This window comes from Somniosus microcephalus, chromosome 5 (genome assembly GCF_052327205.1).
Source record: "Somniosus microcephalus isolate GS21.2 chromosome 5, FLI_Smic_1.0, whole genome shotgun sequence".
In the NCBI taxonomy this organism is placed as follows: Eukaryota; Metazoa; Chordata; class Chondrichthyes; order Squaliformes; family Somniosidae; genus Somniosus; species Somniosus microcephalus.
In genome coordinates this window covers 14,137,817-14,153,423 of record NC_140991.1, presented here as the reverse complement: position 1 = coordinate 14,153,423, position 15,607 = coordinate 14,137,817, and the positions used below count along the sequence as shown (strand labels likewise).

Here is a 15,607-nt window from a genome sequence, read left to right as displayed (position 1 = left end):
TAGTAATGTCACGCAGCGCTACCCCAGTGGCTGCAGTATGGCTGGTGGAAGGCCATTGACTTTCAGCGGGGGACACTGCAGACGACAGGACCTGCGGGAGGAACGGAGTTGGAGACCGGAGACAAAGGCAGTGCGGAACAGAGACCTGGGAGTCTGAGTGAGTGGACTACCTGCGAGGGAGACAGCCGGCAAGCGACACAACGCAGGAGTGACGTCAGAATTCAAAGTTGTCACTGGCACAAGGGAGCTGAGAGGTGAGTATAGGGTGAGTATTTGTGGTAAGTTTTTTTTGTTCTGTTTTCAATATACTTCTGCTAATTAGTGCTTAGCCTATCTAAATAGAGGGAAATGCTGGTTGGTGGGTAGATGTTGAGTGTTTCTTGTTAAGTTTTAAGTTTATTTCTACTAAATTACCTACATAGCCTGGTAAATAGAGGCATGGCAGGGCAGCTCAGTCCCGTGATTTGCTCATCCTGTGCCATGTGGGATAGCCTGGACGCTTCTTGCGGCCTGGACGACCACGTGTGCAGGAAGTGTCGCCAACTGCAGATACTCGAGCACCGGGTTTCAGAGCTTGAGTGGTAGCTGGAGTCACTACAGTGCATCTGCGAGGCTGAGAAATACTTGGAAAGCACGTTTCTAGAGGTGGTCACCCAGCAGCCTCAGAATGTGCAGGCAGAGAGGGAATGGGTGACCGCCAGAAAGAGAAGGAGGACCAGGCAGGTAGGGCAGGGATCCTCAGAGTGCATCTCGCTTGCTAACCAGTTCACAGTTCTGGAAACTGGTGGGGGTGATGGCTCCTCTGGGGAGAGCAGCCAGAGCTAAGACCACGGCACCACGGGTGGCTCAGCTGTACAAGGGGGGAGGAAAAAGAGTGGAAGAGCAATAGTGATAGGGGATTCATTGGTTAGGGGAACAGATAGGCGTTTCTGTGGACGCAGATGTGACTCCATTATGGTATGTTGCTTCCCTGTTGCCAGGGTCAAGGATGTCACTGAGCGGCTGCAGGACACTCTGAGGGGGGAGGGTGAACAGCCAGAGGTCGTTGTCCATATTGGTACCAACGACATAGGCGGAAAGAGGGATGAGGTCCTGCAGGTAGACTACAGGGAGCTAGGAGAGAGATTAAAAAGCAGGACCTCAAAGATAGTACTCTCCGGATTACTCCCAGTGCCACGTGCGAGTGAGTACAGGAATAGAAGGATAGAACAGATGAATGCGTGGCTGGAGAGATGGTGCAGGTGGGAGGGCTTTAGATTCCTGAGGCATTGAGACCATTTCTGGGGAAGGTGGGACCTGTACAACACCTCAACAGAGCTGGGACCAATATTCTAGCGGGGAGGTTTGCTAGTACTGTTGGGGAGGGTTTAGACTAGCTTAGCAGGGGGATGGGCACCAGCATATAGGAGTAGAAAATAGGAATATGGTGCATAAAAGAGTGAGTATGTTGGATAGTACTAGAGAAGAAAGTAGTATTGGAGGCAGAAGTAGTACCAGATTAGATAGGAGCAGACTAAGAAAGAATACGAAAAATTCAAAAATGGGTTTAGAATGCATGTCCGTAAACGCACAAAGTGTGGTGAATAGGGTTGGTGAGCTACAAGCACAATTAGCCGTGTGGCAATATGATTTTGTGGCAATAACGGAAATGTGGCTTAAAAACGGTGAGGACTGGGCACTTAATATTCAATGGTATAAGGTGTTCAGAAAAGATAGGGAAGGTAAAAAGGGAGGTGGGGTGGCAGGATTGGAAAGTGACAAATGTGACACTATTGTTCAAGAAAGGGTGTAAGGACAATCCTAGTAACTACAGGCCGGTCAGTTTAACATCAGTGGTGGGTAAAGTTTTAGAAACAATAATCAAGGAAAAAATTAATGGGCACTTGGAGAGGTTTAAGCTAATTAAGGAGAGCCAACACGGATTTGTAAAAGGCACATCGTGCCTGACTAATCTAATTGAATTTTTTGGTGAAGTAACAGGGAGGATTGCTGAAGGGAATGCAATGGGTGTTGTCTACATGGATTTTCGGAAGGCGTTTGACAAAGTACCACATAGAAGGCTGGTTAACAAAATTGAGACTCATGGGAAAGGTGGGTCAGTGGCAGCTTGGATAAGGAATTGGCTTAAGGACAGAAAACAGCGAGTTGTGGTAAATGGCTGTTGTTCAGACAGGAGGATGGTAGACAGTGGTGTTCCCCAAGGATCAGTGCTGGGGCCACTGCTTTTTTTGATATGCATAAATGACCCGGATAGTAGAATACAGAGTAGCTTCATGGTCACCATTACTGATACTTTTTATTCCAGATTTTTATTTAATTCCCAACTGCCATGGTGTGAATTGAACTCATGTCTCCGGATAATTAGTTCAGGCCTCTGGATTACTAGTCCAGTAACATAACCACAATGCTACCGTACCCCTAAGTGACAGTGTTTCTTCCTCTTTTTCACTTTCCTCTCCCTCTTCTTGGTCAACCACTGGCTGGGCAAACTGGATTACTTGGATGTCTGAAATGAGGAAGGCTCAAGGGTAGGGTTGTGGTGAAGGGAGGTGGGTAAAGCAACAGGTGCTTGTAAATCAGAAGAGATTGTGGGCTGAGGGAAAGTGGGTTGTGAGAAGGAGGATAACATATTTCAGCCCTACAAAGAATGGCACCATCTCTTCCAAGGGGATGAGGTGAAGCTAGGAATGTGAGGTAGAGATTATTGGTAGCTGAGTGATGGGGGGAGGGGTGCATCGAGCAGTGTGTGAAACTAGTGCTGCAGTTGGTAGGAGACGGCTCTGGAGGATGCATTCACTTACCTTGACCACTGGTCTGAGGTCATGAAACTTCTTTGGGCACTGGAGCCAGGTTCTGGGAGCGACACTGCTGGCCTTGATGACCTTGCCAATCTGGTTCTACATCCTTCTTTCTGGAGGGCCTACTGGCCTCCTGTGGATAGAGGACCTCTCTTGCAATGTTGACCCCCTGCACTAAGCTGGAGTGCTGTGTGCGAGACCCTAGGTGCCCATTCCTTGGCCTGTTGAGCCATTTGTGTTAGTGCTGAAGCACTTTTACCATATTTTGCATTCAGAAGGCAGTTCAGCTTTAAGAATGAAGACTGCCTAGTTTGGAATGATTTTTATTGCTTTTTTTAGAAGGCAGTTGAGCTTTAATGGCTAGAGACTGTCTATTTTTGAATGGTTTTATAAAAATTTTTTCAGAAGGCAGTTCACCTTTACGCGCTCGAGACCGCTTTAAAAAATGACAGCCTTGCTTTAAGAAAATGCAGCGTCGCTACAGCGATGTGACATTGGGCCTCCTGCTGAGCGCAAGTTCGTCACTGGGATGTGGATTAAAATCATTCAAATTAGCAGGCAGCAGCAAATTACCGTGTTGCTTGCGCTTTCTAAACAGACGATGCCCCCGCCCACTTTCGGGCCTTATCAAATCTCACCCTCTACATGTTTAAAAATAGGGTGCAGGTAGAAGGTGCAAGACCAATTTCCAATTTAATTGGAAGCTAGAATTGAGATTCCAACATTGTGTAAGAACTGAAAATTAGCCCCTTATTCTCAGTAACAGTGTAATTATAATAATAGTATGATACTTCATTAAGTAATGAATCACTTGAGTTTTAGTATCCTGGTTTACATTGAACTTGCATTGTATAGGTAAGTACTCAAAATATTTGTGGGTGATTGTGCAAAGCATCTTTCTAAATATACCCCTATCAAGTCTTAAGCAATAATAATGCCATAAAGATCATGGCATAAGCAGAGTTAAGAATGAGTAGGAAAGTGTTAGGAATAGGCAGGAATGGCAAGTATGTTGTTGTATTCTTATTAGGAATATAAGAACAGAAGAACGTAAGGAATAGGAGCAGGAGTAGGCCATTCGGCCCCTCGAGCCTGCTCCGCCATTCAATAAGATCATGGCTGATCTGATCTTGGCCTCAACTCCACTTTCCCGCCCGCTCCCCATAACCCTCGATTCCCCTGTTTTTCAAAAATCTGTCTATCTCTGCCTTGAATATATTCAATGACCCAGCCTCCACAGCTCTCTGGGGAAGAGAATTCCAAAGATTCACGATCCTTTGAGAGAAGAAATTCCTTCTCATCTCCGTTTTAAATGGGCTACCACTTATTCTGAAATTATACCCCCTAGTTCTAGATTCCCCAACGAGGGGAAACATGCTCCCTGCATCTACCCTATCAAGCCCCCTCAGAATCTTATGGCCTAGAAATTGAGTGGGCTTTGCGCCCATTTTGCGGCGCTAGAGGTCATTGCGCTGGACTTACAGCCGGTTCAGAAATTCCCTGGGGCCCTACCATCGGCGGTAGACCGGTTGCGCTGCGCCGGCACCGATGACATCATCGGTGTGCGCAGCGTCCCGGTTGCCGTGGTGACGGGCCCCAGCGCCGAAATTGAGTTGCGGCCGCCTCGCCCGTGGCAGCCGCAACTAAGACTCTGGCAACCGAGTCTTACAGGAGTTTGCGCCGGCGCATTAAGGCCGCGCGGCGGCCGGCCGCTTTCCCGCCGGCCGCCTGCCCGCACCTCCCTCCCCGGACTCCTCCACCCCCCCCCCGCGGAACAGATGCTTCTGGGCTGCGAGCCCGGCACTTCCCCGAGGTGCCGGGCTCATTTTTGTGAAGATTTTACCGGCCAGCGGGCGGGTGCAGGCAGCTCTTCCTTAACTGAAGGAGGAGGCCTGCACTTCCCGAGCCTGCCGCACCGCATCAGGCGCCGCAGCGCCGGAATAGCGTCGCAATGCGGCAGGTAGCGCCCATTTTCAGGCGCAAACACCCTTCAGTAGCGCCGGCAGCCGTTTGGGCGCGGCGCTACTGAATTTTTGGCGCGCGCAGGGGGACTTAGCGCCGGCGCTAACTTTCCGGCGCTAAAGCCCTGGCGCGGCGCCAACTGAATTTCTAGGCCTATATGTTTCACCTCTCATTCTTCTAAACTCCAGTGAGTATAGGCCCAACCTGCTCAACCTTTCCTCATAAGACAACCCCTTCAACTCAGGAATCAACCCAGTGAACCTTCTCTGAACTGCTTCCAATGCAAGTATAACCTTACTTAAATAAGGAGACCTTAAGTAAGGGTGTGGTCTCACCAATACCCTGTACAGTTGTGGCAAGACTTTCCTACTTTTATACTCCATCCCCCTTGCAATAAAGGCCAATATTCCATTTGCCTTCCTAATTACTTGCTGTACCTGCATGCTAACTTTTGTGTGTTTCATGTACGAGGATACCCAGATCCCTCCGTACTGCAGCATTCTGTAGTCTCTCTCCATTTAAATAATATTTTGCTTTTTTATTCTTCCTACCAAAGTGGATAACCTCACATTTTCCCACATTATACTCCATCTGCCAAATTTTTGCCCACTCACTTAACCTATCTATATCCCTTTGCAGACGCTCTGTGTACTCCTCACAACTTGCTTTCCCTGTTTCCCATTATTAATCTTTGTATCGTCAGCAAATTTGGCAACAGTACATTCAGTCCCTTCATCCAAGTCATTAATATAGATTGTAAATAGTTGAGGCCCCAGCACTGATCCCTGCGGCACCCCATTAGTTACAGTTTGCCAACCTGAAAATGACCCATTTATTCCGACTCTCTGTTTTCTGTTAGTTAGCCAATCCTCTATCCAATCTAATATATTTCCCCCAACACCGTGAGCTCTTATCTTGTGCAGTAACCTTTTATGCGGCACCTTATCGAATGCCTTCTGGAAATCCAAATACACTACATCTACTGGTTCCCCTTTATTCACCCTGCTCGTTACATCCTCAAAGAACTCTAGTAAATTTGTCAAACATGATTTCCCTTTCATAAAACCATATTGACTCTGCTTGATTGTATTATGATTTTCTGAATGTCCTGCTATTACTTCCTTAACAATGGATTCCAGCATTTTCCCAATGACAGATGTTAGGCTAACTGGCCTATAGTTTCCTGCTTTCTGTTGCCCTCCTTTCTTGAATAGGGGAGTTACATTTGCGGTTTTCCATTCCGTTGGGACCTCTCCAGAATCCAGGGAATTTTGGTAGATTACAATCAATGCATCCACTATCTCTGCAGCCACTTCTTTTAAAACCCTAGGATGCAGGCCATCAGGTCCAGGGGACTTGTCAACCTTTAGTCCCAATAGTTTGCCTAGTACATTTTCTCTAGTGATAGTGAATGTTTTAAGTTCCTCCCTCCCTATAGCCCGTTAATTATTAATTATTATTGGGATGCTTTTAGTGTCTTCAATCATGAAGACCGATACAAAATATTTGTTCAAAGTCTCTGCCATTTCCCTGTTTCCCATTATTAATTTCCTAGTCTCACCCTCTAAGGGACCAACATTTACTTTATATACTTCCTTTTTATATACCTGAAGAAGCTCTTACTGTCTGTTTTTATTTTTTTTGCTAGTTTACTCTCATAATCTATCTTCTCCCTCTTTATTATTTTCTTAGTCATCCTTTGCTGGTTTCTAAAAATTTCCCAATCCTCTAGCCTACCACTAATCTTCGCAACATTGTATGCCTTTTCCTTCAATTTGATACCATCCTTAACTTCCTTCATTAGCCACGGATGGTTCATCCTTCTCGTAGTCTTTCTTTTTCACAGGAATAAAACTTTGCTGAGAGTTATGAAATATCTCCTTAAATGTCTGCCACTGCTTATCTACTTCTCACCCTTTAATCTATTTTCCCAGTCCACTTTAGCCAACTCTGTCTTCATACCTTTGTAATTGCCTTTATTTAAGTTTCAGACCCAAGTTTCTCACCCTCAAACTGAATTTGAAATTTTATCATGCTATGATCACTCTTCCCTAGAGGATCCTTTACAATGAGATCATTAATTAATCCTGTCTCATTGCACATTACCAGATCTAAAATCGCCTGCTCCCTGGTTGGTTCCACAATGTACTGTTCTAAGAAACCATCCCAAATACATTCTATGAACTCATCCTCAAGGCTACCCATGCCAATTTGATTTGTCCAATCTATATGAAGATTAAAATCACCCATGATTATTGCAGTACCTTTCTTACAAGCCCCCATTATTTCTTGATTTATACACTGTCCTACAATGTAGCTACTGTGAGGGTGTCTATAGACTACTCCCACCAGTGACGTCTTCCCATACTATTTCCTATCTCCACCCAAACTGATTCTACATCTTGATCTTCTGAGCCAATATCATTTCTCACCACTGCACTGATGTCATCCTTTATTAACAGAGCTACCCCACCTCCTTTTCCTTTCTGCCTATCCTACCAAAATGTCAAATACCCCTGAATATTCAGTTCCCAGCCTTGGTCACCTTGCAGCCACGTCTCTGTAATGGCAATCAGATCATACCCATTTATTTCTATTTGTGTCGTCAACTCATCTATCTTGTTACGAATGCTGCGTGCATTCAGATAAAGAGCCTTTAATTTTGTCCTTTCACCATTTTTCTCTACTTTGACTCTATTTGCTGGTGCACTCTTAAGTTTGTACGCTCTGTCTCTTCCTGTCACACTCTGGTTATCCTTATTTTGAAAAACTAGGAAATAAAAATATTTGGGACAGAAATGGATCTGGAACAAATGTATCCTGGATGCTGGGCATATGGATCATTTGGTGAGCTAGAAACAGAGTGGGGAATTGCCTTTTTTTCATGTATATGATGTTAGGATGAGCTGTTATGCTGGCAGTGCTTTCAAGATTTGATTATTGATTGGTGTGAGTTGCCTGTAATATCGAGTATAGAATAGAGTAAGTATAGAGATACCAGGGATGAGGGACTTCAGTTATGTGGAGAGACTAAAGAAGCTGGGATTTTTCTCCTTAGAACAGAGAATGTTAAGGGGAGATTTTGTAGCGCTGTTCAAAATTATGAAGGGTTTTGAAAGAGTAAATAGGAGAAACTGTTTCTGCTGGAAGGAGGGTCGGTAACCAGAGGACACAGATTTAAGATAATTAGCAAAAGAAGCAGCGGGGAGATGAGGATGGAACGCACTGCCTGAAAGGGTGGAAGAAGCAGATTCAATAGGAAATTGGATTTCAAATGGAAATTGGATACATTCTTGAAAAGGAAAAGTTTGCAGGACTATGGGGAAAGAGCAGGGGAGTGGGACTAATTGGATAGCTCTTTCAAAGAGCTGGCATAGGCATAATGGGCCTAATCTCCTCCTTTTGTGCTATGGTGGAGTTTGGTATTTTTGGGAGTATTTGGCAGTCAATTACTGGCTCCAGGTAGATTCGAGTGTGGATCAAATAAGGAGGGAGTTGACGATGGAGGAAGGCAGTATATGATAGTGTTTATTATATGAGTCTAAAAGTGACTGTTGGTAATATTAGTGGACAAATGCTGAACACGTTCAAAACACATTTTACTATCTGCTATTTTGAAGCAGTGAAGTGGGACTAATTGGGTAGCTCCTTCAAAGTGCTGGCACAGGCACGATGGGCCAAATGGTCTCCTGCTGTGCTGTAAGATTCTATGGGGGAAAAATTGACTCGTGCCCTCTTGGGGGCGATAACTTTGCGAGCTGGCAGGTGGCCCAAAAAAAAATGGCCACCCGGTACCTGCTCTTTAATTTGCGCCGTCCCAGCCGCAAACATGGCACCCTGACCCGGCGGTAGGTCAGGAGGCGCGACCCAAGTTTGCGGCCAGGGCGTGAGCGGGGCGCTGGGTACGGCAATGACATCATCGTTGGAAGTGCAGGGCCATGGGGCGCTACCAGCTACCGCTGCCGCTAATCTCCCGCTGAATTTCACGGGAGGCGTAGCGGTGCCGCGCCCGGGGCTCTAGGTGCTTTGAAACCGAATTTTTCCCCCATGACTCCATGGTCCCGATATTAATCTGAAGGGGGTGGGAGGGGGGCGGGGTGTGCAATTGTGTGGGCGAAACCCAAAGTCAACTCAGTGTGTCGGAATCTGCAATCGCAACTGAGTTGAAGCAATTAATCTTGACCGCCGGGGAATAGATAGGCGTTTCTGTGGCCGCAAACGAGACTCCAGGATGGCATGTTGCCTCCCTGGTGCAAGGGTCAAGGATGTCTCAGAATGGCTGCAGAACATTTTGGAAGGGAAGGGTGAACAGCCAGTTGTCGTGGTGCATATAGGTACCAACGATATAGGTAAAAAATGGGATGAGGTCCTAAAAACTGAATATAGGGAGTTAGGAGGTAAATTAAAAAATAGGACCTCAAAGATAGTAACCTCAGGATTGCTACCAGTGCCACGTGCTAGTCAGAGTAGAAATAGAAGGATATTTCAGATGAATATGTGGCTAGAGGAATGGTGCAAGGGGGAGGGATTCAAATTCCTGGGACATTGGAACAGGTTCTGGGGGAGGTGGGACCAGTACAAAACGGACAGTTTGCACCTGGGCAGGACCGGGACCGACATCCTAGGGGGAGTGTTTGCTCGTGCTCTGGGGGAGGGTTTAAACTAAAATGGCAGGGGGTTGGGAACCTGAGCAGGGAGACAGAGGAAAGGGAAACAAGGATAGAAGCAAAAGACAGGAAGAAGAAAAACAAAGGTGGCAGTCAGAGAAATCAAGGGTTTAAATCAAACATGGCCACAGTGAATAATAATTCTAAAAGGTGTAAGAGTGTTAAAAAAACAAGCCTGGAGGCCTTGTGTCTTAATGCGAGGAGCATTCGTAATAAGGTGGATGAATTAGCTGCGCAAATAGAGGTAAACGGATATGATATTGTAGTGTATGTGCCTTTAAGAGCCCCCCTGTGTACTGTAATGCCGGTAATGGCCACTCGGGCTATATAAGCCTGTATATTGTGTTGTATCAGTTAGTTCACCTCCAGACTTTGTTCAGTAAACACCTGTGAAACTAACTCCTGCCTTCAGTGTCTCTATTAACACACGGATACAACAGTGGCGACGAATTGGAAACGGACTTACCTGCAATTCGGCAGCACCTCAAGTACATCGATTCCTCAGACATCCAATGTCGAAGAAAAGCAAGAAAAAAAAACAAACTGTGGTTTCACCAGCTAGCCAAGCTGGTGGCAGGTACTGCAATAATCCTTCCTGGGCAGCGGGCTGGGGCTCCATCGGCTGGCTCTGCAGCGAGGCCAAGCAGCGAAGAAAAGCAGAAACAGACGGGGGGGCGCACTCGGGAGACGGCCAGCGCTGCAAAGCAGGTCGGCATTCGGACCTAGCAGGGGGGGAAAAGTCCCAGAGAGTCCGGCGGGAACGAGTCTCCACCTGTAAGTAAATTTTTTTTCTTTTTTTTAAAAACCACGGAAAACAGCGTTGTCAGCAGCAGCAGCGGCGGGAAAGCGCGGGGAGCGCCATATTTTTTCTGCAGGAAAGAAAGGAAAGCGCGGGAAGCGCCATTTTTTTCTAGGATGCCTAAGGCTGGCAATGTTGATGCTTTTGATAACGATATAGAGGATTGGACCACATATGTGGAAAGAGTGGAGGTATATTGCACAGCAAATGGAATAGAAAATGATAAAAAGGCGTCAGTACTTCTAAATCTAATGGGCACAAAGACATACGGGCTGTTACGAAACTTAATCACTCCAGCCAAACCAAAGGACAAGAATTTTAAGGAAATTGTTGATACCCTATAGGAGCACTTAAACCCAACACCGCTGCTGATAGCGGAACGATTCAAATTCTTCAAGAGGAAACAGCACAAGAATGAAAGTAACGCTGATTACCTCACCGAATTAAGAAAGCTATCAAAGCACTGCCAATTTGGGGCAGGACTGGCAGATTCTCTTCGAGACAAATTCGTCTGCGGTCTCCTAAGTGAAGGAACACAGAAAAGGCTGCTTTCTGAGAAAGATTTGACACTGGACAAGGCTTTCAGTATGGCTGTATCATACGAAGCAGCCGCAAGAGGAGCTGCAGAGATACAGCAAAAGACACAGGACTTCGGCACCCATGAAATGACACAGGGTTTCGAGAGATGTTATCGCTGCGGCAGATCCACCCATGACCAGAGGGACTGCTGGTTCAAGGACAAAGCATGCAGGCAATGCGGAAAGATTGGACACATTGCACAGGTATGCCGATCTGGACAAAAAAAATCCACGGACAGGGAAAAAAAAATCAATAAAGAAAAGTACAGAAAGGTACAAATGATGACGGACAGTAGCTCCGAAGACCAGAAGAGCGATAGCGACTCCGGAAACAAGAGACTAAGCTGTCTCAAATTACATAATGTAATTGCCAAAGAAGATTACCAGACCATTTGGGTTACCCTCACAATAGCAGGGTCCCCAGTTAAAATGGAGCTAGATACAGGATCAGCTCTGACTGTCATAAATCGACGGGATTATGAGCGGCTATTTCCGCATATACCTTTAAAAGACACATCCATTATCTTGAAAACATATACGGGGCAGAAAGTATACCCCAAAGGAAAAATAAGGGTGCCTGTTGTATACAACGGCAAGGAAATACAGAAGTTGTATTTATACGTTCTACAAGATGGTGGTCCACCGCTGTTGGGACGTGAATGGATCAGGAAGATACGTTTAGACTGGCACTCCATTCAGGCACTGACGGTGACCAGTAAGGAAAAAAATGATGATGACATCATACCTGAACGATTAAAAGACATCTTGGCCAACGCCAAGGAAGTGTTTCAAGAGAAACTAGGAACCTTGAAAGGCATCACCGCCTCAATAAAAGTGGAAGATGTGGCAATTCCCAAGTTTTTTAAGGCAAGGCCGGTGCCATACGCAATTCGTCCAGCAGTCGAGGCAGAGCTGGAGAATTTGGAAAAGGCAGGCGTATTATCCAAGATAGATTGGAGCGAGTGGGCAACACCCATCGTCCCGGTCATGAAGAAAACGTTGAATAATGATAAATCTGAAGAACAGAGAAAAATTCGCATCTGTGGGGACTTCAAGGTGACTGTAAACCCGGTCCTTCACATGGTACAGTATCCTTTTCCGAGGATAGAAGATATTTTCGCCTCACTATCCGGAGGGAAACGTTTCACCAAAATTGACTTGGCACAGGCATATCTACAGATGGAGGTTGAAGAGGCCTCTAAAAAGTATCTCACGATAAACACACACAAAGGTCTGTACCAGTACAATCGACTGGTTTTCGGAGTAGCATCAGCTCCAGCTATCTGGCAAAGAGCTATGGAGCAAGTCCTCCAAGGGATTCCGGGGACTCAATGCTACCTAGATGACATCCTTGTAACAGGAGAAAACGACAACGAGCACCTTGCCAATTTGGAGCAGGTGCTCACTAGGCTGAGAGAACGGGGCCTACGAGCAAATCGCCCCAAGTGCGAATTTTTCCAGAAACAAATATCATATTGTGGCCACATAATTAATAAGGACGGGTTGCATAAGTCACCTGAAAAAATTGAAGCGGTCATAAAAGCCCCAGCACCTGAAAATGTTTCACAATTAAGGTCACTCCTGGGATTGATAAATCACTATCATAAATTTTTACCGAACTTATCAACTCTTCTGCACCCTCTTAATGAACTGCTACAAACAGGAGTAATTTGGAAATGGAGCGAAGACTGTAAACGTGCCTTCCATAAATGCAAAGACTTAATCACGTCCAAAGAAGTTTTGGCTCATTACAACCCATCACTGCTAATCAGACTGGCGTGCGATGCATCCCCTTACGGCGTAGGAGCGGTATTATCGCATAGATTCCCTGATGGCTCGGAACGGCCGATAGCTTTTGCGTCACGCTCATTGAACTCAGCTGAGCGTAACTATGCCCAAATCGACAGGGAAGCACTCAGCCTGGTATGGGGAGTGAAGAAATTCAACCATTACCTACATGGACAAAAATTTACCTTGTTGCCTGACCATCAACCCCTCATCTCTATATTCAACCCTAAAAAGGGTGTTCCCATTATGACAGCGCAAAGGCTACAGAGGTGGTCCCTTTTTCTAGGGGCACACCAATATGACATAGAATACAAAGGATCAAAACAGCATGGGAATGCTGACGGTTTATCGCGCCTACTGTTGCCAACGGTAGAAGAGGCACCGACAGTAGACCCAACGGAGATGTTCCACTCTACCATAGTGGAATGTCTACCAGTAACAAATTCTGCCATTGAAAGGGAAACGAGAAATGACCCGACTCTCTCACGGGCCTACGATTTAACAGTGAAGGGATGGCCAGCACATGGCGAACCACTGTTGCCAGCATTCTCGCAAAGAGAACAGCTGTCAGTGTGCCGAGGAACCTTGATGTGTGGATCCAGAGTGGTGATTCCACCCAAACTCCAGGATAAAGTGCTAAAGGAGCTTCACGAGGGGCATCTGGGTGGAGTGAAAATGAAGAACCTAGCCAGGGCGTTTGTATGGTGGCCAGGTATCGATGGAGACATCGAAGAAATGACCAAGAGCTGCCTAGGATGCCAGAAGGTCCAAAACGCTCCACCACAAGCCCCTCTACATCCATGGGAGTGGCCCTCATCTCCATGGCAAAGGGTACACATCGACTTTGCTGGTCCATTTATGGACTCAATGTTCTTAATCGCGGTTGATGCACACTCCAAGTGGCCGGAGGTAATAAAGATGTCCTCCACCACCACGGAAAAAACCATCACAGTATTAAGGACCATATTTGCCAGGAATGGGCTGCCTGAACAGATCTGTTCTGATAATGGACCGCAATTTGTGTCCGAAGAATTCAGGAAGTTCTTAAAAAAACAATGGGGTTAAGCACTACACGTCCGCCCCATACCATCCCGCCACCAATGGATTGGCTGAAAGGTTTGTCCAGACCTTCAAGAAGGCCATAAAGGCCATGGGTAATGAAGACATAAAACTTCAGCATAAGGTAGATAACTTCTTGTTTGCATACAGGAATTCAACACATATGGTTACAAACCAAACTCCCGCCATGATGTTCTTCAATAGAAGCCTAAGATGCCGGCTGGATTTGATCAAGCCAAACATCAGAAGGGACGTGGAGAACCGGCAATTTCAAGGCATGAATGAAAGGCCAACTAGAACCTTCCAGATAGGTCAACAAGTTTTGGCCCGGGACTACCGTACCGAGAAATGGCAGCCTGGAACTATTTGCACATGACTAGGACCGCTGATGTATACCGTGGACATTGGAGAAAGCATAATAAGGCGCCATGCTGACCAGATCATAGAGTCATCCGAAAAGGGACAACCTACACCACAACTCTATACGCCTAATGATGAAGTAGAGATACCCATAGTATCTACCTCCGATCCGGTGATACTGGAACCAGATGAACCCGACACTGGCATTCAAGCCGAATCAGCCTTGCCAAAAGAACCTACTACACCACCAGAAACTACTACACCACCGAGGCGTTATCCGGACCAAGTCAGGAAGCCTCCAGAGAGACTGACTTATAATTGATTAACTGCAGCAATGTGTAGATTATTGTTCTTGTAACATATAATTAATGATTACTTAAAATATTATGTACTGGTTGGCTAAAAGGGGAGGAATTGTAGTGTATGTGCCTTTAAGAGCCCCCTGTGTACTGTAATGCCGGTAATGGCCACTCGGGCTATATAAGCCAGTATATTGTGTTGTATCAGTTAGTTCACCTCCAGACTTTGTTCAGTAAACAGCTGTGAAACTAACTCCTGCCTTCAGTGTCTCTATTAACACACGGATACAACAGATATGATTGGGATTACGGAAACATGGCTCCAGGGTGACCAAGGCTGGGAACTCAACATCCAGGGGTATTCAATATTCAGGAAAGATAGGCAAAAAGGGAGGTGGGGTAGCATTGCTGGTTAAAGAGGGGATTAACACAGTTGAAAGGAAGGATATTAGCTCTGATGATGTGGAATCTGTATGGGTAGAACTGAGAAATACCAAGGGGCAGAAAACGTTAGTGGGAGTGGTATACAGACCTCCAAACAGTAATGCGGAGGTTGGGGATGGCATTAAATGGGAAATTAGAGATGCGTGCAATAAGGGCACAGCAGTTATCATGGGTGACTTTAATCTACATATAGATTGGGCTAACCAAATTAGTAACAATACTGTGGAGGAGGAATTCCTGGAGTGTATACGAGATGGTTTCCTGGACCAATATGTCGAGGAACCAACTAAAGATCAGGCCATCTTAGACTGGGTATTATGTAATGAGAAAGGATTAATTAGCAATCTTGTTGTGCAAGGCCCCTTGGGTCGGAGCGATCATAATATGATAGAATTCTTCATTAAGATGGAGAGTGAAGTAGTTGACTCGGAGACTAGGGTCCTGAATTTAAATAAAGGAAACTACGATGGTATGAGGCGCGAGTTGGGTAGGATTGATTGGGGAAAGTTACTCAAAGGGTTGACGGAGGATAGCTAATGGCAAACATTCAAAGATCGCATGGATGAACTACAGAATTTGTTCATCCCTGTTTGGCATAAAAATAAAACAAAAAAGGTGACTCAACCGTGGCTAACAAGGGAAATTCGGGGTAGCATAAGATCCAGGGAGAAGACATATAAATTGGCCAGAAAAAGCAGTAAACCTGAGGACTGGGAGCAGTTTAGGATTCAGCAAAGGAGGATAAAGGGATTAATTAAGAGGGGGGAAATAGAGTATGAGAGTAAGCTTGCAAGGAACATAAAAACTGACTGTAAAAGCTTTTATAGATATGTGAAGAGAAAAAGATTGGTGA

The 15,607-nt window shown here is 45.7% G+C and overlaps 1 protein-coding gene across 2 annotated transcripts in view; it reads right to left on the bottom strand.

The window, feature by feature from the left end:
- The window catches only part of LOC147116899 (uncharacterized), a 247,368-nt gene that overhangs the window by 110,547 nt on the left and 121,214 nt on the right, over positions 1-15,607 (bottom strand). The gene's annotated exons all lie outside the window — the stretch shown is intronic.